This window comes from Saccoglossus kowalevskii, chromosome 2, assembly GCF_978046115.1.
Source record: "Saccoglossus kowalevskii chromosome 2, keSacKowa6.1, whole genome shotgun sequence".
NCBI lineage: Eukaryota > Metazoa > Hemichordata > Enteropneusta > Harrimaniidae > Saccoglossus > Saccoglossus kowalevskii.
The window spans coordinates 31,644,733-31,670,835 of NC_140642.1; the positions used below are offsets into that span (position 1 = coordinate 31,644,733).

The 26,103-nt window shown below is 38.5% G+C and overlaps 1 long non-coding RNA gene across 1 annotated transcript; it reads right to left on the reverse strand.

Annotated features, from left to right (window-relative positions):
* Positions 1-6,015: 6,015 nt before the first annotated feature.
* Positions 6,016-25,848, reverse strand: LOC146748667 (uncharacterized). Its single transcript, XR_014927845.1, has 2 exons — positions 25,501-25,848; positions 6,016-6,609 (listed from the first exon to the last, which is right to left on the reverse strand). It is a non-coding gene; the product is annotated as an uncharacterized LOC146748667 (long non-coding RNA).
* Between the last annotated feature and the right edge of the window lie 255 nt (positions 25,849-26,103).

Below are 26,103 nucleotides of genomic sequence, written 5' to 3' on the forward strand. Positions count from 1 at the left end.
TTTTTTTCCCATGAACTTGATTTCCATTTCTACGGTATTTACACGAGCGTAGAACAAACTGACGAAATACAAAATTTACTTTTTAACGTCATTAAAATATTGATGAAACAATGAAAAAACGTGTCTTAAATAGTCTTTCGATTTTACGATCACTTCAAAAAAATCGATAGATTCTGTAAATAATCACACGAAGATGTTATCGATATTTCCAATCGCGATAAATGCCACCTCATGTGACTCCGTGACAGTAGTATCACCAATTCCATCGTAGTCCTGATATGGATTGAATACTCACAGCAAAACTTTTTATCAACAACATTTTATGGGACAGTTCTAGCATACACAACCAAATTAATCGAGCAAAATTTTCTTCGCTACAGACTTGAACTATTATCCACCTCCCTTGTGTTTATCTAAGGTTTGCTTGCTCATGTCTGTTTGTGTGCTTGTCTTCGTTTCGTTTCCTTGGTAATAGTAGGCATCGTAACCTAATTTAAATGCAAATACGTGCGGTGAGTGTCATTATCAAGTTATTTTGGGAAATCCAATCGGTGTCAATCTTTTCAAGTTTTTTTCTTTCCGATTTTGCTAATTCTATGTGGCTAACTTTTCCAGTTATTAAATTATTTTACGCGACATGCATTGTCAGGTAAATTGCAAAATGGCTGCTTAGAGAGTATCGGTTGTGCAGAATGCAATTTTGTTCATTCCTAACTTAGTCTCATACTTTGTCTTCGATCGTTTTTGGAACAAGTAACTTTTTTTCAACCGATGATCTGGAACTTTGTCATTTGAAATGAGGCATAGATCACAAGTATTATAAATGTACTGGTATTTCAATCACAGAACCCCGATAAGTGAGGAGACTCGACCGGGAAATGCACCTTTAGACAGCAGAATGCCCCGAAGCAGTGTATACAGTTAACTTAAACCTCTTATATCGTGTTTACTTTTTGTTTCTCTTAAAAAATATTCCCTTTTCTTGGAATGGTAATACTTATAGAGTTGTCAACCCTGACAACCATGTTGGTTCTCTAAAGTAATGCAAAACGTATTCTTTATGTGAGACTTCTTCGCCTTTTTTGGCGTAATCATCTCGACTTTTCTTTATTAGAGCGTTTCGCCAAATACTCAGCCGTTACCCGTTCACCTATAGATGGCTATAATGTTATTTTTATTAGAGAAATAATCATCAGTGAAATAAGCATGCTCGTATAAGTTTTGATGAGTTTTGCTGTTATTGGATTCTTTTAATGAATGTTTTTGTCACGATTTCGAACACCGGCCAAGTCTGAAATAATTGCGTAAAATAAACGCTTTTGCTTACTTATTTTCTACACTATAAATAAAACTTATCTTTTATACAACGATGAATTGAAACGTTACACACGCATAGACGAAGCGAGGGGTGCTCGCTTTAATTAAACTTTATGCTAATGAGCCTCGCTTTGATCCATCCTCACCGCATGATCCGACGCCGCTTAGAGCTAACAGCGTTTGTTTAGAACGGGCACACACATACAATGAAACATCGGGACTTGAATTTCGTTTTATCGGTTCATTGCATTCAAAAAAGACTCTGTTTTTAACTTTGACATTTATATATGCGAGTTCGCGGTTTCTTGCATCTTCTTGCATCATGAAAGTATATAGACCTGATTTTGTTTATAATTAGTTAACGGGACCGTATTTTGATATCGTGTATATTTTAAATCAAAAAGAGTTATTCAAGTCTTGGTTTTATCGCCTGAAAACTGTCATGTGAAGAGCGCTTAAAAAGCAAGCCATTCATCGTCAAACTTCACCGACGTAATTGGTCGACCTCACGAGACATTCAATGTAAATATGCCAGTCAAATTAGACAAAAAACTGTGCTTGCATGGCCGTGAAATTGGCGTTTTTCGAGCGTTAATTCGCTTCTATGCTTTCACCCCGAGGGAATGTTGTTTCAAAGTTGTTGTTTTTTCAGACCATGCTTTACAGCAAAGCGTTGTTCGTACGCATCTTTGCTCGTGATTCAATGAAAAAAAGGGGGCACTGTAAGGTTTAGAATGGAATTCATCCTTCCCTGTGACGTCCGTTTTTAAGTGTCGTCTCTTCTATCGAATGCCTCGCGGCTAAATCTTGTTATGGCCGGCCAATCAATGCCAGGATTGGTTCTCCTTGTGTGTTTTTACAACTCTTGCTCGCGACCACCTGTTGGATCTCCGACCGGGGGATGGAGGGGGGGGCTATGGGTAGTAGTGTTACACGATGAAGTGTGCTATACAGAATCACCCATTCATGCGATAAGAGACTCGGAGAGGGCGAGTGGATGGAGTGGCAGAGTAGTGTGTGTGCATGGTAAGCGAGAAGGGTCATGGAACGATGTACTAGCCAGCGGGGTCAACGGATGGCCAGTGCTGGCAAATATATTAAGTGTTTACGCACACAGTATTTAAGAAAGCGTCTCAAAGAAGGTGTAAGCTTAGAGGGCTCCGGCTCAACTGTCGTATACGCTGACTCCCGAAGAAAAAGATAAGCAATTTAAATCTGACATCTTTGAAATTGTGCAGCCTCATAGGAGCGGAGAGCCGGTAAAGTGGTTTCATGCGACTTCGGCTTTTTTTTTTTTTTTTTTTTTTTTTTTTTGAAGAGATGGAGTCATCGAAGCGAATCGGCCGGGGATGCCGTGAACAATAAAAACATGCCGAACATGAATGCAATTTGTCGAATGAATTGTACTTAATATGGGTGCTGTATTCAGACACCGTTTTGTATAACAAGAAGACTCGTTCAATGGACTGAACTCTCTTATTCTCTTCTAACTATAAAAGGAGAAAACAACTTACAGAACCGGGAGGGCGAAACTATAGCCCCTTTGTGCGCTCTCTTAGATTTCTCGATTCGAAACGTCGCAAGGAATGAGAACAACAGCCATGTTTGTTGTGACACTAAATCACTGGGCTCATTTAAAGTTATTAACGGCAAGTGGGGGCAGAAGAATAAAAACTTTAAATACAATTACCTGCTTTTTTCTTTATTAAATTTGATTTGATTTGATTTGATTCCGTGGGTCAGAAAACCGCGAATGTAGCGATTTCACATCACTTTAGTCACGTATAGCCGCCAATGATCCGGTCGTTTTTTTGTGTTTTTTCGCAGACCACTAAATGAACAGTAATTACATTGCACAGTAAAGCGCACGTGTTTGATAATATACGGATGAGAAACTTTCTCCTGTCACTGTTTGCCGAGGATTGAGAGAAATATGAGCGATTCTGAATACCAATTAATAATTAATTAAAGGCGGGCTTGGTAGACAATGGTTGAATGAAGAAACCTAATCGAAACCGGCTGAATGTCACGAAGTATCGATTGTATGCTCAGATAATATAATATAATATATCAATCGACGCCCAGAAACCCTCCCACCCCGCCGCTGCACATGTGAACTGCAATAACGCCAATCCTCACTCGTGCCCGTCCGCTGCATGCGGCGAGCTCATTCGCATTCACTTTGCATTCTTGGTACGTACTTCTAATTCGAAGTTACAGCGCATGCGTGTAGTTCTTTCTCCTATCTTATGCTTGCTATGCTAATTTCAACCTGGGAAGAGTAATATTGAACTATTACTGATCTGAGTTTTAAAGCGGTCGGGTCGTAATCTGCGCAGTATTTGAGTGTCAAGCGACGATAAAAACGCAAAGGCTCATGGGTATTGCCGTCTGCCACATGAGCAGGTGACGACCCCCCCCCCCCCTCCACCACGCTTCAACGTACATACATCATGCCGATATATGCTAAATCGAACACAGGTATTTCAAAATCCTCTAAATGCTTTTAAATTAATGGAAAATATGCGATTTGTGGTCATAAAACAGGAATATACTAGTAGTTTCATTTATTAATAACAACCACATTTCCAGTCTGTTTCTGCATTTGTTATCCCTTTCTTCCATCGGGGATTTCACAAAAATGTCATACATTAAAAGGTGTGCTTACGTTTCACGTGAGACCCGAAACCGTGGGACGTAATCACATCGGTTAATTTAGATCATCGCCGAACACGTTCATGATTGAGTAATTAAATCAAAAGCTATAATATAGCACTTTCATTGGAGGTCCAAGTAAACCTAAACAGCAACAGCTTGCAGTATTTGCAGAGTAAAGAAAGGGGGAATTAGGAACATTTCGATTCTCTATTGTGTGCCGGCTTTTTCACGGACAGCGTTTGGTTAAAGCCCATATCAAAGCGGTTCCCTTGCATATGCTTCTCCGTGCAATGATATTTACCCAGACTGGCGAGTAGGGGGCGATGATATACATGTAACGGGTGCGGTACTTTTGTATTGTAATACAGTACCGTAAATTTTCACCCACCTTCAACGTACACCCGATCATCTGGTGAGACAGGGACAGTATTTTAATACCACGGCTTCTAGAATGTTAATACGATAAAATAAAACTTCCTCTCCGGGAAACAATATTAAAAAGTATCTGATTCACGTATTATTGAGTGCACAAATATGTACTCAGCACTTACAATGCACCCGGGCTGTCTCCATCCCAATTAATTATATGGTGAAGCCCGGCGAAGTTCTGGGAACATCCGTGACTTTAAATGATTGTATAACTAAATAAAAGCATTTTTTTTTATTAAGCGCCTGATTTAGTCATATATGTAAAATCAGCAAACTTGGTTTGTTTTTCTTTCCGTGTGCATATATACATACATTCAAAAGAACATCCCTTTTCCATGCCTTCAAATTGAGCAGTGTTTATTTTAATCAGCCGTTTTAAACTGTGACTTGTTTGTTGTTTTAATAAAATTGTTGTCTTTAGTCGATAACCAATCATCGCACAATAACTCCCCCTTATTGTTGCTGTTAATTTCCGCGTGAAATGTACATTAGTAATCTGCAAACTTTTAATAGACCCGATTTCAATTTTTATACGCGGCCAGATGTTGTCACTGGGAAAATGAATCAGCGGATTGTTTTACACGTATTTCTCGCTAGTGCTATTTTATCCTCTTGTAACGCAGATCACCTATTCATTAAAACTTAAGAACGAATATTCCCAAATTATGTTATTATTATTTAATAGGGAGCCAGATTCATGCGATTCGGCTTACCAATTCCACTTTCAGCGGGTATGGTAGAGTTTCCTCATAAACGAGTATGTCTATTTCACCATTCATGCCCAAGTCTCCCATGTTGAAGTTCTTCTTCAGTAGATGTTATTAATACGTTCAAAACTCCTTGTTGTCAGAACTAATTATTGTAAATGTTTAAGAGAAAAGGAGTAGTAAGTGTATATGGCACCGATGAGACGTGTCAACAAAGGCGTCTTTACAAACACACACTAAAAGAACATTTTAATTTGTTTTGGGTAATTATTGAAGCATGTGTAAGCACTGTCGAAACGAGTTCGGTGTCTATAATATCACAACCGCCTCGACCGGGGACTGTAACGATATCAAGAGTCGAACCTAACTAATACTGCTTATATTGTCTCAATATAGTATACAATTTAGAAATTTCCTTTTGCAAATATGCGAACCTTCAAGCGATAGTACCGTAGATTGTCGCTTTTCTCCTCTCCTCTCCTTTCTTTCTCTAGCTTTCTCGGGTGGGGTGAGTGGTAAATGTCAAAACGATTGAGCTGGACATTCGAACTCAAACATATGAAGAAGTTTCAGGACTCGATTTTTTCTGATTTTTGGCAATGGCTAATTATTTAATAACAATCGCCGAAAATTGACAGTGTATTCGCTCCCTGCCGCCGACGAGACCAAATACTACAGTCGACACACATGCAAACTTCCTCATGATAACCAAATTAAATTGGCCAGAAATACTGTTAATTATTAAGAGCGTAAGCCATGGGACCAGATTTGTGTACGTGCCACGTGTTTCATACTATAATACATGAGTGTGTACCCGCACACGTATATATTCCAGATACCAGACATGGTGACCCATTCAACACAGTCATAGTCCACTCATGAAAATATACCAAACACAGATAAATAAGTCGATAAAACATAATCACCGTACTTTAATCGCCATTATAATTAAAATATTACAACAAAATATAATTCGACTAACTAGTGCTTTTTCAAAGGAGCAAAAAATCCAAGTTTTAAATAATATATTAATTAAAAAAAACAACGAAACACGCGTCGCCTAGCTAGAGGCTTGCATTTAATAACAGTGCATTGACCTAACTAATCTGTGACGTAATATTTACTGTTTAATGACTCTTTAACATGTATACACTTTCCGACATCAAGCATGTAGACTCTCTCATCTGAAATTGACAAGTAAGCCAAACTAACCTGCCAGAGTATATATGTCAATGAGAAATGTACAAACTTAGCATATGTACTCTCGGCAAATCATCCTTCTACTCACCAAACACACGCACGCACTGTTAGCTTTCCAACACCGCCTGTTGTATAATTGCACTAAACATATGAATAACCGTACCCAATATTTAACATTGTCAACGGCATTGGTGTCTAAATACTACAACAAGTGCGTCTTGAAAACTGCGTCTTGAACCCCGACCTTTATATATGCTTCTCCGGCTGATTGATTCAACTTTGACCTTCGCTACTGGTACTGCGGAGAGATGAAAGAAAAAAAACAAATTACTGTGGTTACGGCGTGAGGAATTGCAGGTTAAATATATTAAAATCTATTTTGCAAATGTTGGTGTTTTTAGGAGTGGGCGACGTTTTGTGCGGGGTGATCTTGGAATAGGAATCTAGCCGCCGGAGAGGTCGTTGCCATAGAAACCACATATTATAAATCTTTCATAATCAAGCATAGGCAAACTTTGCGGGTTTCATAGCTTCCCGCCGAGTCTCTGTCCGCAGTATGATACCAACCATAGGCATCATATTTATAACAAAAAAATGCTAATTCCAATACAATAAATCTGCTCTTTCTCATCGAAAATCACGTGACGCGGAGGAAGTTTTATTTAAATGAAATGTACAACTAGATGAATGCCTCATAACGTACATATAATTTGTCATGATGGCCATATACTACATAGACACCGGTATATTTGGTGTTTTTGGAGGTACGAGCTCCAGGTTAACGGCTACCATGGCAACCATATTCGATAAGAACATACCGCGGACGATAGATTGAATTAATTCTCCGAAACACCGATGTTTTCTCGTATGATCGTAACCACCATGTTTGTTTTTTATCTCTCTCCCGATATCCTTCCCGCGTTTCCGAAGAGCGAAGATTGTAAGTGTGTCCGCTTAGCAGTGTTCCACAGTTTGCCGGAGTGCAGATGTTCATCACCGGCAAATGAGCTTTAATGTTAACATAGTAGTGATCGCCCAGATCCGCCTTTCGATGGTGGCGAGATGACGTTATATGTGAGATGGCAGACCGTATATTATATTAATTTAAGTATTTAAAAAAAAAAATCAAAGAAAATCCCGATATTGGTCGAATTAACTAATACTTTACTTGTGATCGATCCTTTATTAGTATGCATCTAAGTATTCGACATTTGTTTGTTTTTTTACATCGAAACAGTATTGGAACATACGCCTGAATACATTTACGTGATGGCAATATATAGACGTGTTTTTACGTCGCCGTCGTTTAGCAGTTTTACTGGTATACCCCGTTGAATCATAGTTAGTCTTACCAGTAAAAGTTATACTGTGGAATACTTTATTTTCGCTGGAATTAATTTTCGCTGAAAAGGCTTTTTGGGCGTTTTGTATGGAACTTATTTTCACTGATTTTTGATGAATTTAATGAGAAATACAGGAAAAAAAAGTATATTCGCTGGATTTTATTTTCACGGAATCATCCATTCAGCGAAAATAGCGAAAATAAATTCCAAGCGAAAATAAAGTATTCTACAGAGTAATTCAGAAATCTACCTATAACTAGAATTGGGTTATCGCGCAAAGCACGACGGGATGCGTATAACACAAAATGTATATCTGCATTTAAGTTTGTTTTCTAAATGATCTTAAAATACCGTGACTACGAAAATAGTAAAAGTAAAAATAAATCGTAAAAGTAAAAAAAAAATGGCAAATCTGCTAACACCTCATGTGAGAATAAGTGGGGTTTCAACATTCCAAACTATAAAACACGTCGATTGTTTCTCTACATCGAGATGGTCCACAAAATCATCGATGGTCCACAAAATCACCGACTCTACGCCAAAGTTTGTCGTCGCGATCGATGAACTTTTTGTAAGATTTAAAAAGACGTAATATTATTATGATCCCTTTATAAAGGCATTCATGTCTGACCCATATTATTAGAAAGTTGGCACGACATTTTTGATGCTTGAGCGATTAGTTGTTTTTTATAAGCATATATAGATTCCACGTCGCTAAATGCCGGCATCATCATCATCATCATCATCATGACAACAGAACGGCAAAACGAGAAAAGACACACATACTTTGCTACAAGTCATATCAGCAACATAATCTCGTCTGATGGACGATAGGCAAGAGTGACATAGCTCACTTTCTTCTAAACTAAAAATTATGGTGTAAAGTGAGTGAATCAATGATTCATCTCTAAACTACCGAAAATGAGGAGAGAGACTTGCACTGTATCGCGAAAGGCTCTCTTTATCCTGCGCACCACCTGCGGTTTCCCAAATGAATTCTCTTGGGTATTTATCATGGAAGGGGAACTATCGATGGACCTGGACAGGAGTTAGTAAGCGCTCTCCGTCCATGTTAATGAAATTGTACATATCATCAGTATACGTGAAATGTATTTATTACACAAATACAAACACTGACAAAGAAAAATAACAGTATTGTTCCATTTGCCGGAAATTTGAGTCAAATCTTATCAATACCTAGCCAGATAGCTTGATGATTACTTGTCAGTCTGCCTGGTAAATTACACACGCCACTGAGGGTATTTTAGAACAAATCTCCTGATAATGGGCCCTTTGTGTTCGCTAAATGGATAATCATTTCGAGACCCATCTTCCTTTTTAGGAGTAATAATTGATACAATATTGAGCACAATGCCCCGTCCGCGATGGTGACGGTGTAATACCCCGGCGATCGTTGTCTCCGAGGCTCTCAGCCTCTCAATCTGTTCATTTCAACGACATGGAGATGATACCGTACGTGGCCCAGAGCATGGTTAAACCACCCGACACTAACAAAGCCATGCTATGCCCCCATGAGGACCGATGGCTGTAGTGACTTTCTTTTGGCGTCGCATCTGTTCCCTGGTTGTTCCCAAACCTAGGTTACCATTATCCCCCATTTCCACGGGCCATATACTTTCTATAGAAACTTAATTGTCACAATTTCATGTATCATTGGCGGTGCAAATCTGAATGTACAGAAAGCATGCTGCCTTATCTTTTGAACGAATCGTGCCGTCCCCGCCCCTGTCTTAGCGGGCCTATCAACGGGAATCCAAATTGCCGGCACCGTTAAATACAGAAAAACACATTTTCAATGGGCGACCTTAATTTACTGTTTAGTTTTGGCATGGAATTACATGGTTTTGTCAAGCCCCCTTTTTATTTACACATAGGCCAGAGCGCGGCTATTACGGGGAGCCCCGGTGCATTAGCTCGCTCAACTGTATCAGCCCGAAGACACGTGGAGACGCTCCTCCTTCGTAGGCCGTATACATAAAGAAAAGATCATGGTGTATTATTACGGTATCGCGCCCTGTTATTGTAAAATTAGATTTCGGAGCTTACGGGTATTAGAAATCATTTGATACAATAACGTTTGTTCTTTTCGCTTTTTTTTTTTTTTTTTTTTTTTGGAAAAAAACGCCTAGCAATTAATCATACCCTTGTGGATTATTTTGACGAATTACCGAGTGGATAGAAAAGAATGATACTTCGACCCGGGGCTGCGAAACAATCTCATTCCCTCTCCCTCCCATTTCTCGCAGCCAGAAAAAGAAAATAGCTCGTTATTTCGTCCTAAAATAGTGATCTATTATGCAATTGTAAACGAGTCGAACCGGGGAGAATCTTTTGAAATCGCCGGTTACGGTCGAGAGGTTTTTTCAGCCGCCAGCGGGGTTAGTTAGTGAAATAAAATACAAAATCACTAGCTGTTAGGTTTCACTTAAAACCCATCTGTTCTTAAAGTTAGCTAGTTTCCTGCTCAGAATTATCCAATTTTCTGCTTTAATTAGAAATTGTTTCTCAATCATTGTCAGAATACCGTTCAAGAATGCACAAATTCATTTATTTATTTTTTTGCTTTCGCCGCATCAAACGTGGTTTTTAAAAAGAAACATACCTGCGTTAATGTATAACGCGTGTGTGGACGTCGAATGTCCCGCACTCAATATTGGTCCATGTTGATTTTGTGGCAGAGGGTAGAGTGATTTATGGAATGATTGGGGGTCACTCCACATCACTAGCTCCAGCGTACTTTTTTTTTCACGGGGTTGATCTTTAACTCGGGCTGGTTGCTGCATTAAGTTTTTAACGCGCCACAAGACGCACCTTCATATTGCAACATATGTGCGACTAATTCGGTGCACTTAGGATACATTTATAAAAGCACGTCAGAATAAATCAGACACACATAAACATTCGATGTCTGGACGTACGAGGACGAGAAGTCGATTTTTATAAATTGATATATTAAAAAAAAAATCCTCTTTTGGATATCACCATCATCGGGTTTTCAGTTACTGTATTACATGATCATTTTTTTTACTCAGATCTGTTTCAATATTATAAATGTAAATTACTTTGGCAAAATAGACCTCTGCCTAAATATTTGCCAAACAATTTTAATATCATTCTAGGTTATTTCAATTTGGCGCATTCTTATCTACGTTAACTATCTGTACCCGGTGTAAACGACCCAGTATTTGGTAGTTGTTATACACCACCAACGCAGAGCTGGCGTCCAATCGAACTTCAAGACAAACACTTGCTATCATTAAAAAAAAATACACGTGTATTTACTATTAGTCAGACATATGAGTAGGTATTCTTGATCCTCGGTTTGTTTTGACAGAATTTGTGCCGATTGCGCGACTTAGAATGGGGGAAAAAAATTATTCTCAATTTAAATATCGCAGAATCAATCGCGAGGTGAAATAGGCACACAGACGTTACACACAAATCACTCATGTCTCATTTCATATTTGTGCCCTTGTTCCTAAGTGTCAGTCACAGCCCGATAATATTTCACCTATACTGCTATAAAGTACTAGTATACATGACGGCTCATTGCTTCGCCGACCACGCTCACATTTTCGTCCAAATTAGAATTAGTAACGGTTGCTTGAGAAAAGCTCAACAAACAGAAATATTGTTGTTTGCGAAGGGACACTGCCTGCCAAGATAATCGCAAGATTGGATGCGTTCGGATGATTTCGGAGAGTCATCCATCATAACCATCACCGGCGTGCGCATCTTCAACTTTTTCCCCGTGACGACATCTATATGAATGAAACAGAACACCTGACGCCGGTTTTTTTTTTAAAAAAACGACTCTTCAATAAAAAAAAAAGGATCCTGAAATTTACAACAGAGAGGAAATGCATGACGTGCGAGCCTAGATATACGTGCGTGTGTGTGTGTGTGTAAATTGCTGGCTTTTCTGCAACCTGGTCGTCGGATACTTTGTATTTCAGCGAAAAAATAAAACAATATCCGATTTCAGACATATATACACACTTCAAGTGGACGGACACCTATGTATATTTCATGCGCATATCCGACGAGTGGTCTTGCGCATTGCAAAGTAAACCACACTGGCCACGTGAAATTATTGTCATGTTCGCGAACTTCAAGTTCAGAACGAAATCGATTGATTTCGATTTTTGTTTCGACAATGTAAATTTTCCTTGATGGGGTTATGGTGGTGTGTGGATTATTCGCGTCAGTTAGTTAAACCTTCATGGTCAAACTCTTAAATTGTTGTTGTTATTGTTGTTATTATTATGCTAATTATAATTATTGCTTGTGGTTTCAGTATTCAATGATTATCCTGGTACGGACCCTTTTCGATTTGGTAAGTTACTAGTAGATTGCGAATTGCCTCAATACGTCACTCAACATGTAAAGCGACTGTAATTTTCACTTCTTCAACTGAGGTGGAAATTTAAAATCGCTCAATGAGGGTGATTCTTCTTCTCCTGCTCTCGCCGTTCGCGATTCAGCCCACCGTGACAACGTGGCGTTAACGATAATTAATACGTCTGCGCGGCGTGGTGGGAGGAAATGAAATGTTTTATGTGTTCTTTTCAAAATTGGAAGTCAGAAACCAACATCGGCGGCAGGTCGTCCATTTCACCATATGCGTCTGTGCTTAAAATCGCTTTGTTATTGCTAAATCCATTTGGGACAGGAGCAATTTAGACAGATAAACCACAAATGCGAACAAATCTGTTTCGTTTTTTCTTGTCGTTCATTACTGGTATATTTCGTCCGTCAGTGAAACGTATCACATTAACGTGATAACGTAACTACATGTTTTGCGCAATAAAACTTCAGTTATTCCTTCTGACCGGGTGAGGGGATGGGGGTTTTAGGAAGGAAGAAAAGTGTAGATTTGTGCGCATCCCTGAGAATAAATGTATTACAGTAGCCTCCGGTCCCCTTTAAAAATCAACAACAAAACACTTGATTTGAGTTTCGTATAATTGCCCCCCAGGCAATGCAATGCGTATTTCAATGATATTGTGCCCATCCGTTAACCCGGCACTCATCGCCCAATTTTACAGATTCTTGATTCCACTAATTATATCAATTATCCTCGAATTGATGATCACTTTTCCCCTCGCTCCTCCCGGACGCCAGTGACCTTAGCTCAACAGAAGAGAAAAACGTAGGCAGGGCCAGCTAATTTGGTCTGTCAGACCTCGGGCGTTTTTGTTTTCATAAATATAAAAATGAAAGTGCGACAACGAGGGAGAGTTCAGATTCCCTAGTCTCTTGGGCGGACAGTTTTAATGGATAGAAATAGAACGGGGCTTCTGAGACACGTATCTTGAAAGAACGCAAAGTGAAAGGCGGCGAATACCCTTAACTGTGGCGGTGATCACCGTTGCAGTGGATCTGGCTTAAGGCGTTACTAGTTTCCACTTTACTCTTGCCATAACACATTAATCAGCGGAGTGTATGTACTTATATGTCAGACGACGAGGATGCTTAATGACAGACAAAATAAGCAACTGTTCTCCGGTGATTAAAAAGAGCCGGCGTATTATTTACGTGTAGTATGCGTCTCCTTGCAGGCCAAAGCATTTACGTTGTTGTGAATATCACATACGAAAAGTATCTGCACGACCTTACCAATTGAAATAAAATTTGAGATGGCCAATAACTAACGCAAAACTGGAAGTGACCCCCGAAACCTGGCGACGCCAATAATCAGTCCAGGTTTTAAACGGGAAATATCGCTATAAACATTACCCGACTGTATCTTACATCCGATTTTTTGTAATAAAATAAAATTATCTGATACTCGCCGTAAATTATCCACAGAGAGGGTGAAATCAATCCGCAAGAGCGGTGCAATAAAATAAAATCACCGGTTTCCATAGTAACCAAAACACGGGACATTAAATGTCATTCGGAACGCGCCGTTGGTCGTTACTATCGTTATTAGTGTCTATCATCGTACTCTGAATTCATATTATGGAATTGTCGCGGAATTAAAATGTCTTGAATAATTATAATTTCACATCCTGCCTGGAGTGCGAATTGGGAATGATATATACTTCAAACTTCACAACAAAACTAATGTTTTTGTTACGTAACAACTGAATAAAATATCAGATGATAAAATTACGAAAATTGCGGTGAAATTTCGTACCCATTAAGTATTTGTTGGAAATGTCTTTATGTTTTTTTAGGAACGAAAATGAATTGTGTTATGTCTCACGATATCTGGGGCGTTATTTACGTTATTGCTACATTTAAAAAAAAATGTTTCGAAGCGCCCACTCTACTTAAAGTTATGTCAGTTGAAGATGCGGTAGTTTTAAAAAAGGGGTATAACGGAAAATAAAATAATAGTTATTAATTACTCCAACGTCAACTGTACACCTTGAGATTTTCACAAACAGAGCGTATATGTACGATAGCTTGCAGTGCCAACATGCCAACACTAAGTATATTAGTTTTTTTAGTTTAAATATAAATATTTATTAAGTTTCTTTCTTTCAGAAAAAAGTAATACGGATCGTCACAATTGCAGGTAAACAGTTTAAGCGAAGTGGTATACAGATAGACCATATTAAATTGTTACTGCTTCGTGTCGAATTAACTGGATGTGAAAATTAATTTGTAAAACTGACTACTACACAGATTACTAAACAGATTTTCAAATTCCGATATCACAATAACACTGACTGCATATTCCAGTCTCTGCATGTATCAGTCCTCGATTTTGTGCTAGTAGTTCTTTTCATCGCACAATTTCAGCAGACAAAGAAATGTGGGTCGCTTTAGATTTTGAAATTGTAAAACACGTCATTCAGAACTTGCAATGTTTTCACACACAATTTTCACACATCGGAACTGTGTTTGTATTCTGAAAATAAAGACAGTATAAACAATTGTGTCACATTTAAATAAAACCAAACAGAAATGAAATAAATGGATAAAAAAAAATACAATAATTATATTGAAAAAAAGGTTGCACCCACGTCCTAGCATGGCGGATGTGGATACTCGACAGGTCCTAACAAGTCCGAATGCCGTGTACATTTATTGCAGAAAGATTGTTATTTCTGTTCCGTTTATATTCTCAGTTGTTTTGGTTTTGTTTTTAATCTGAAAACGAGCGCTGAATGATTAAAATAAAGTGGATTTAAAACACTTCTTCAATCGTTGCAGGGTTTATGTAGATGTACAAATCATTATACCTATCGAATCACTGAGTATATTTGGCTTCGACGCTAATTATGTATATTCAGGCCTCTGGTTATTGATACAAGTTGAAATCATAAAGATGGCTTTCGAGAGGGCGATATTTTACTCGGGTTTGTTTATCGAGTGACCCCTGCCGTTAACTTGTTTGTCCATTAAACGATAGCAGATGAACTCGGTGATTCCTCCGGGAGATTGGTAGGGTCATTTGTTTTATAGTATACGGTATATAGTATATAAACACACATACATGTGTAGAGAGTGAGATGGGCGTCAAATCTAGTCCGAGAGACACGCTAGATTAGATTTTCATCATTCTAACGACTCGAACCACATCTGTCGATTTCGATTTGTTGGTTTCACGCCAAATACTCACGGAAATTAACATTTCTTTTTAATATATTTGTTTTTTGAAAAAAATGTAATCTTGTTCAAATATTACGGATGTTTTCATCCTATCAACTGAATACACGTGGGAACCCGGACTTTGTGAGACAACTTTCAACCACCCAAGTGCATCAAATCCGCCTCCCCAGTAAATAAAGAAAAAAAGGTACGCTTGCCATGCTAGGGTGTTCTCTCAGCGGTGTACTTAGGATTTGAGGCTGATATCTTTATCAATATGCCTTGCAATGAATCATACTCTTATCTGATACCCGAGGACAGATTCTGAATGGAAGAAATTGACATGTGAATGACACGGTCTCGTTCGCTGTCCCGAGCTCTAATCGTCATACCCGGTTCACCTTTTGAACTTACCGGATGTTGACCCCCCCCCCCCCCCCATTCCTCTTCCCTTGCGAAGAAAAGGAGAATATCATTTATTTTATTTAATGGAACTCTGTCTTAGCTAAGTTTCCCTTCTCATAAATTAAAGTCGTAAGTAGAGCTTTTACAAACTCGCGGCTTAAATAATATCCCCCAAGGTTGCGTGATACAACCGTGAGCGTATCGGGGGTCGCGAATTTTAATTATGGACAAGGATACCTATAAATCCAAACTTGACTAGGAAGAGATAGTGACGTGTAAATATTAACTTGAAACAAACACAAATGTTTATCATGAAAAAACAAGAGTTTTCGATCCGACAGTGTTTTGTCACATGACGAGGTGTGTACACCGCGCCGCGACCTGCGAGTACACCCATGGACAGCGTGATGTTCCGGTGGTAGTTGTAGATTAAGATCAAAATACGGATTGCACGACACCCGCAATAAATGCCCATTCGACTGCGTTGTGTAAGATATTCTAAAAAAAACAAACAACAACATATTTTACCTACGAAATAATAAATATCGAGTGTGTTCCCTGGGCGGTGCCTGTCGTATGCGTGACTTGTGAATGAGAGATGTGGTTGTTAATTCAATGTCAAGTTAAATGTCGAAACAAATCCACTATGCACAGTTGTTCCCTTTCCCCCTTGGCACTAAAGAGGCAATGCGCGGAAAGCTAATGCAACGTGGAAAGGAAACCGTTGCTCAATGTGCGGCTGCAATACGGCCACTTGTTTAATTCATGGCACTGGCCAACGTTACTGTACTGAAAATCGCGAAAAGATGTAGTGCCGGGAAACTTGATACTCGCACTTTTTTTTCTCACAGATTTGAATGTTTGGATTTCGTGTTGACAAATCTTAGAAAAGGAGAGAAAACTATTATTTTTAGCCTACGGCGACCGTTCTGATAAAGACAAGACACAAAAGACGGAGTTCCATTGACCCATTGAAAACCGTTAACATTATTGGATTTATGTGATGGGGAAAACAAATATATATTTCATCCGCTAAAACACGACTGACCCGCTGTTAATTTCATTAAATGTTTTATTACATCCAGAAATAGACAGTATTGTGCATTTCTTCATCATCAATTTCATCTCTTGGTCAAGCTACGCTTGAAAATTAATAACAAGCCCTTAAATGTTTTCGCAAAGTTTATTCGTTGTTTCATTTTCAAGCGTACTTATTGATTTGGTCGCAAATATGTTTTTTTATGAAAATTGCCCAGATGACAGTGGCGTATTTGAATTTTGTATTTGCATCGGCAAATATCAATCTGCATGTCAATGGGTGTCAATCATGATGAGTGACAAGCGAGCGAGATGAGTGTAACCCATGGTTCAAGCTTTAGTCGGTTTGCTTGTCCCGTTTCGTGTTTTCCTGCCTTACAAACTAAGAAATAAATACGCTAGTTAGTTAGTTAGTTAGTTAGCCAGTCAGTCAGTCACTGAGAAACAAAACAATTATTTCTACCGATGTGCTTCAAAACTACCAGTGAAACAACACTAATTTCAGGATGCACATCAAGACAATATCATCAGCCCAACGCGAATATTTTATAAAAAAAATTACATATTTTTTATAAACATGACCCTAAACATCAATTTTACAGTGTCTAGTAAAAGAATCTGACTACATCATTTTAGTCATAATTTTAGTTGTATATAAATGTAAACGAGAATCTATCCCCGTTGTACGTTTCTTAATAACAATGTTGTTTGGCACCGTTAGTAAAAAAAAACAAATACACACAAATTTCGAGTGTAATTATTTCGGGGGTTAAAAATGTCATATTTCACTGCGCAACGAGCGAAAGTGCAAAATTGTGTTTAATGAGTTTTTCACAGCGTTGGACTAACCGTCACCTGTTGTATAACTTTACACTGTAATCCTGAGACTTTTTACAGGATCACGGGCAATTCACGATCTATTGATTATTTGGCACCAAATACGGGACTTCCTAAATGTGCGATAAACATTCGGTCAAATTGTTGCTTTCTGCTTTTTATACCGTTTCCAATAAAAGCCTTAACGGCGAAGTTCTGCTGACGAAATTAAAAAAAAAAAAAAAACGTCCACGATAAAAACCGGTCATTCAATATTTTCGAGCGATTTTTGTATAAATGAATTGAGTCTCAATTAAGCAATTAACAAATTGTGATTATATATTGCTTTTATCTTATAAGGATCATTGTTGGAAACACGTTTTCAAGTGTTGTTACTCCGACTTGCGCTGAATGAAATACACTCAGACTGATGGCAATGTTGTTGTGTGTGTTTTTTTTCACTGTAAAGTTACCTTTTCTGAAGCAAAATATAACGAAAAGGTTCTGGTATGAACAATTTGTTTCCATCCATCGTGTGTTTGTTTATGTTCTGCTTTGCTTGTGTATTTGTTTGTTTAGCCGAAAGAACGCAATTGGGAAGGGTCGTATAATTTGTTGAATGACTTCGCGCGTTTTGACGGAGTAAGTAAAGGCGACATTCGGTATTGACACTAATTCGTTTAGCGACACTATCTTTACTACACCTAGCATTGTATGTCAATTATTTCGATAGCGTCAACAATAGTATCCCAAAACTAACCAGGATTGTATTTCGTATTATTATCTCCGGGTATCGTCAGATACAGCAAAATATTATAAAAAAAACTATGCTCTAGCTAGGTTTTTTTAAAGCTGGTTTGTATGTTCATCGATTTTTCTTTCAATTTTATATTAGTTCTATATTATTTCGGTCGATCTCAGAGTGTACAGGAAACGCACACGCTTCTAACGCTGATGTGATTGCAACAACAGAAGAGTGTGTATTTTAAAACCAGGCCACAAACAGAAAACAGACAAAACACGTACGTTTCTGTTTTTACCTCAGTTTCGTCCAATTTGTTTGTTGCCATCGAAAGCATTTTTTGCGTTTTCAAGCACCCAAACCAAACACGTCGCTATTTTTAGCTGGTCATGGAGTAACACACAAAGTTGCTTTAATGTTGATCGGCAATGGCCCGTGGACGGGGGTACCATAGGGGAACCCTGGCACGTTTCATCTCAGTTTATGCGCGTTGCTGTCACGCAATTTGTCTCAAAGTGTGTTGAATTCCAATGGGCTTTCCGTCACAGTCGCCCCTGACACAAAACATGTCCACGAGCGGAGTAAATTATTTGCCCCCCAAAAAATATATTTTAATACAAAATTATTTGCAAATCCGCATTTTTCTCAGAGAGAAAGCAAAACACGAAAAATTATCCGCGAAAATGCCTGGTTAGATTTAATATTAGTATTATTGTTATTGTTGATAATCTCTCAGTGGTGGTGCAATGTTCTGCTTAAAAATTGTATGTTCGTCACAAAAAAAATGTGCGGTGGAAAAATTAGCTTGGCCATACAGCATACAGTTTGTCCGTGGGTTCGTTGAAATTAGCTTGGCCATACAGCATACGGTTTGTCTGTGGGTTCGTTGGAAGTTCTGTATTTAAGACCAAACACGCTGAAGACTGAGAATGTTCTTTGTTTGACAGACGACAGTTTTTTTCGTTTGAAGCTGCCGCTCTCAATGAAACACCTGTGTGTCCTGCTTAGAAAACTACGTGACTGTCTTAAAAATGCTCCGACTGGCAGGTCGTCTTCATTTTCCCTTCGATATTACACGGTAAACATATCCTACACCGGGAGAGGAAATTAAACTTGACACGCCTGCTCTGTCGTCTTCTTTTAAGGTGTATTAGATTTTGTTTTCTTTCCTTATTTACACAGAAGACAGGGTAGGGTGGATATGTGTTCGAGTTGCCTTCCAGAGAGCCGCCATGTTTTCTCCCCGCACTCGTTTTAAATGCTATACAGTAACGCGGTCATCGAAAACATGGCATTGTCTCACTTACTTAAACTGGGGTATACGCCCGGCGAAATACACCGATGCGGAAACTGGCGGTTAAGGCCGAGGAAAATGCTAACTAAAACCAATTGAAATTGGACACCGCGAACTGGAATTCGTTGACGTTTGTTGAGCTTGTGGTGAGAAAAAAAAATGGACACACCTGTATCAGTCAGTGACGTAAATGGAGCGTTTCGCACTTCCATCGAACATAGTCTCGTTATTTATTGCAGTTTTGCTGCTTTTTTCTTAATCGAAAACTTGCCATAATATGTTTATTTGACAAACTGGTGGTTTTGGGCCTGGTGTTGAGTGGTAAATCTACGTATCGGTCCTCGTCGAAGACATACAGATCAGGCCACGCACACGCAGGCTTCGGGCGTTGCCTGCTTTTTTTGCTTAATGCGAAGCCCTGCACCTGCCCGTTACAGCGCGGAGCACGTGTCCCATCGCTACCGCGTTACCGAGAAACCCCCGTACAACTTGAGAATAAAACGATCAGATTCGTGATGAAGAACTTACCCGAAACTGGCAGAACTCGAGGTAAAAGCATGGTCTTAGTCCGTCGAATGGCGGAATTCTAATGGCAGGCTAACCGTACGAGTGTGTACATTTCAAGCAAGGAATGAATAACTCTGTGTATACAGTGAAGAAACAGAGCATACACAGTCTGCAAGCGGCATGTTTGTTTTTCTCCTGATAAGCACGCAAGCAGGGGATATACCCACGAAATGCAACACTTCTTCTAGAAATGTATTTCACACGGCTTGACAGTGGTTATAGACGTCTATATTGCATATATAAAGGTATACCTACGAACGAAAATTCACGAACATAGAGAAGAACGTTTCTATGTGGCACAGGTTGATCCACTTGATTTAAAACTGTTTAGAAGTTTATACACATTAAGATTTTTTTTTACACACACAACGATCAGGTTTGTCAATATAACCCTAGGTTTCCCCGGACTTTAGCCCGAATTTGTTAATATATTTGCACAGCAAGTTTTTTTTTTTTATTTCTATTCTTATTCTGCGTACAAAGTAATATATATATTTTTTACCGGAAGTAGAACCTTACGATTGCTTGAAGCAAACAAAATAAATACCTCAAGAACCAAAACAAACTTATTCGTTGACAGCAGCTTGAGGGGTTTGGGCGATATTAATCTAGAAACTTCATAGCAAGGCATGTTGTAACTAATAATTGATATCCAAGTATACTACTGGGTGATTGTCATGATCGTTATTAAACGAAAAATATAAATGAGAGCAACTTTTAGATATTCATTTTCACATTGAATCTGATATTTTTCCTACTATGATAATGAGTACAAATGTTTGTTGTTTATAATATCTTGTATTTTAGTCTTTGATAAAAAAAAAGAAAGAGTTTACTAACTAAATAGCTGCGAGAAAGGTCATCGTTGCCTTCACGGGGTTTGACAGTCCCGGGAAAACGATGTAAATTATATTTTATTTTATTTGTTTGGTTTGTTGGTACAGATATCGTATTGGTGAGGTGGTGAAACATCTCAGTAGATCTGCATTTGATCTGGAATTTCTGCCAAGTATTTGTTTCGGCTGGCGAACATATTTAGATAATATTTTTTTATTATATGAAAACAAATATCGGACTCATGTGGGTACGGTTTTTCTCCCTTATTAGAAGAATAATAAGAAGAAAACTGATATTGTCATCATTGAATATGTCAATTCGGCCTTCTGTATAAGTCGAATTTTTTTCTCCTGCGTGTTTCCGGTCAGTTTTTTTTTTTTTTTTTTTTTTTTTTTACAACTTCATTGGGAAATTAATATGTCAGTGCACTCCTGAGCATGTCCGCATTTTTCTCATGATTTGGCACGAATTCGTTGAATTGGCTGAATTTCTAAATCAAATGATGGTGTGTAAATATCCTTTGTTAAAACAACAAGGACAGGGTTTGCCTTTATACATATAAATGCCGTCCACGAGTGTAAATGGTGGGACGACATCGGAACATGGAGGCTGTTGAAGCGCGGGCCGTACTTACTTAGCTTTGTTGTCGCGGTAGCTCGAGCGTTAATAATGCAAAGAACACACACTACGTGTCTTGCAAAAAAACGCTTGTCTGAAACTGCGAGCTTTAAAAAACTAAACGCATCCATGTTGAAAAATCGATGAAAAATATATAAGGGTTTTCACTGCACCGGTTGATTGGGTTTCTTGTTCACCGTGTGGACGTTGTTCAGACTGTTTTACGTTGTCATTATTCGTTGTATATAGCGTTTATACATAACAGCGCCTTTCTACAACACGAAATTGTCGACTGAACCGTAACTTTTGAGGTCGTGTTACGGTTAACGTGAAGTTTTTGTTGATGTTGTGCTTCAGAAAACAACAGGTGTAAATTTACACAAATCCACGACTGCCACACTGCCTTGTATATTTCATATCAGCAGCCTCCGTGTCAATAACGTGAAATGTACACATTCTCCGCGAATTGATTCTTACAGAACCACCACAAACATATCTTAGCTTTTAAACCGTTCTAACACGGTTACTAGAAGAAGTGGTTCTAATAATAAGACGACGAGTATTGCATACAACAAACAAACACACGAACTTGGATTGTTTGGGGTGTAAAATTATCTCCCTATCAAGACATCAAGTTATAGCTCTGTTTGTTGTTGTAGGGTTCCTTTTTTGTTGTTGTTGTTTCAAATCTTGGCGTTAAATGTAATTACATATATTTTAAACTTTACTATTTTATCTGTTCAAAGTCAAAACATTTTATAATTATCTCCTGATTTTTAAGAAACGTTCGAACAATGCATATTAACGTAATCCTATCCCCAAAAACAACAACCTGTATTTACGCTTTAATTGCGTGGATTATCTTCATCCAAATCACGTGTCGATGCTAACAAAAAATTATCCCTTTGAGGTACACCTAACCGACACAAAAAACGTCTTTTCTGGAGGTCGTCATCGTCGCGGAATTTCGCCTTGGCGAAATACTCACAATGAAGGACTGGCCATGAAGCCGAAACCCGTCGTGTCGCCATGTTATGAGCATGACTGTGTTCGTCACATTAAATATTCAATTCGTCTATTTTTGTTCTCTAACTAGATCACAAACTCTAATTCCCTTATCTCCTCACCATCTTGGTTTGATCAAATATTACCTAAAATCCCAGCTTATCGGTGACTCATGAATTAGACACGTTGTACGCCGTAATACACTTATTAAAAATGTCTTAATTTCATTTAGAAAATTCCTTCTATTAAAAGCCCTACCCGTTTCATCAGTTTAGATCTTATTAAGTCCCCACAATGATCGGCAAATATCACAAATTTCTATATAACAAAATCTGGGCAATAATTTAATAACCGAAAGAACAGCGTAAAGTTAGAACGCCAGTTTCAAAACACGAGCCATTATTTATACCGGGTGACGTGTTTTTGTAACCGATGCTCAGCAAAATACTGGACGAGTATTCACTCGTACTTGCTAGAAACGGGCTAAATCATGTAAATTGTAATTTGGGTTTATTTTTGTACATTTTATCGCTCTTTAATATCGTAACCTGTTCGCAGTGGGTCAAGAATTTGTTTAGTTCGCCTGGCAAATATGTGAAATGCATGTTTTACCTTCGTGTTTTCCGCTCTTTTTCGTTCGTTCGTACGACGCACACACCTATGCCGGGCCGCATAGAACATGAGACGGCTTTGGAAAAAACGCCTCGGGCACGTATTTTTTCCTGGGAACTGAAAGTTATTAGATCGATATTGCTTCAGTCGAAATTAGCAGAATTCTACACACCACAACATCACCCAAACCCACCGCTGAATGAGTTCGATTGTGTACTGCTTTTTTGAGCAAAGATGGCGGATAGTACATTTTCAAAAACTCGCGCTTTGTTTTGCCTGTGTTTTCATTCTAATGCATAGAAAAAAAATAAAATTTAGAGTACTCTAAAAGGTTTCGACATTCCAGACATGGTTGTTGTTTTTTAAAAGAAAGAAGAAAAACTCGTCCTAAATGCACTTGTTTTCTTTCTCGTCTGCAAAGAGCACAATCGGGCAGCCAGCTGTCCATGACGTTACAGTAAACTGGTGTGAGAACAGTCACCCTCTGAGAATATAATAAAACGTCTTTCCAACTCACTCTGAACGTATTTAGTGGAATGAAGAATTATCCGAACAAATGGAAAACAATGCCAAAGGGAACCAGCACACACCCGAAAGCCGATGTAACATTGGCAGAAAAACTTCACAACTAAAAACAACAAATCCCGATGATAGAACAGTGCCGAATACGGACACGGTTAACGGAATTATCAAATTTATTGATCTCCCAATGGTCCAAGCCTGCAGCGTGAATACAACGAATTATCTGCAAAATCGATGACTGACCTATTGAGCTTATTTAAGCTCCATACTGGGTCAAATGCCCGGTACAGTGAACCCCGCCAATGTGGAATCTATGACCGTCCTTCCAATTGTACATAGCCGTACCCACCGCCGCAGTTTATCATTAGAAAATAACAGCCGTATTAAAACTCGATTAATTTGTTAGTCTTAAATGTATTCAGAGGCGTCTATTTTATTTGTGGAGTTATGAATTCTTAATATGACGTTAAGCGCACCAGGCATGTGTATCCTCATCGTCAAGACGGTTGTCTGTAACGGTTATTATATTTTTTTACTGTAATTTATTCAGCTGACTATCTTTGTGACACTTCTATTCCCCCTTCCAGTTATTTTACCCCGAGTTTAATTCGAGAAAATGATTGGAATGCCAACTCAACTGACAAATTGTATAATTATTGTACAGATGTAATGAAAATTAATTATTTTAGCTGACAAAATTTATTGGGAGAAAATATGGGTGTTATTCTCATTTTTGTTTTCATCCCCTATAGCTTAGTGTTTTATGACATTTTAAAAAATCGGTGTTTGTATCAAGTTTCTCTTTTGTATAATTAAGTTGAACTCGTGATACAAATTGTCACCGATAATCCGGCTTAATTTAAAACGAATATTATTCTTCACGGCGAAGTTTCGTCACTTCTTTTACCATTAACAGAATAACGATTGCGTCAGAAATAAATAAAAAAATATCTGCCGTGAAACTCAGACAGAATGACACATATCATTAAATGCAGAGAAATCTACATGTGAATTATGGAGTTCGTTTATGGATTGTCGATTACAATTTTCATGATTTATCGGTTTGTTAGGAACAAAGGTCGTTGCCGGATGACTGTGAGTGAACGAATTATATATATGAAAAAATTACAGAATATAATTCCATGTCTAATGTTAAATATTGCTGTCAAGCAGACGCCGAGTTGTGTGATGGTTATTGCTCGCTGTCACATCCGTTATGCGATTTTCAACCAATTAATACGCGATTGGTCGTAGCTGTTGGCGCGATAAGTTGTTTTTTAATAACAATGTCACCTTTTTCTTCGTGTACAATCCAGAAAAAATTAATAAGTTTGAAAAATAATGTATTGTAATATTGCAATATACCGATCTTTAGTCAAACCAATATATCGTATATATGTGGTTGGAATATATAAATTTGAATTTGTGATATAAAAAAAGAAACACATGTTTTTAGGGGGTCCGATGTTGATGACCTGGTACAGGAAATAGCAGACGGCGCCATGGTGTGGACTAGATCGGCACGTCGTTCACATCGTTTACTTGACGACCGAAAAATGTACCGGTTGGTGACGACGAATTGAATGAACACATATGAGCAAATGCGCCCCAAATTAGCGGTTGTTTTTAATAGCTGGTTGGCCTGCTTATGACGCTGTTAAAATTATATTATTTTTACGGTGTCAGAAAAGACGTATTGTATCTTAATTTGTTGTGTATTAGGTGAGTGTCCCGGGCATGCAGGCAACCCTTTTGTCCACTTTGAGACGCGAATACACGAACCCCATCAAAATCTAAAATCATCTCTTTCAATGGTATCCCTACCTTGTACTGAGTTTTCTTAGTGATGCGGCAAGCGTACAGGCGCCTGGCCGTGAACTCCTCGTCAAGAATGGCCGGAGAATAGGCGTGAGAAGAGGGGAAACTAAATAAGGCTGGTCAGTGCTGGTTCATTTGAATCACACAACAACGCAGATCGGGCACGTAACCATTCTTAACATACCAGATGATCGAGGCAGCTCAATAGACCGCTTCCCCCACGCCAACCAGTACTTCGAAGTTTTTTTTTACCGGGCGGGTTCCGTGGCGATAACCAAAAAAAATACTCGTTCTGACAACCTGGAACGAGCAGCGGCTCTTTCCACGGCCGACTACAGGGCGCGACTGGTGCAACTGTGCAAACGCCGACGGTTCTATAAACACTTTCGACCTAATATTTGAAGTTTGCGTCTAAAACAAATGGAAACTGGCACTTCGTTATATATTACATTTTTTATTTGAGTTCCCGTCTTATACTGTTGACTTTGCTGCGAAATAAAACTTCTCATCGCCTACTCAACGAAAAAAAAAGCTTGACTATTTGAGCTGGCTTCTGGAGTGGCTAGTCAAGAAAGAAAAATACCCTGATAGAGGGGGTTTGAAAAACAA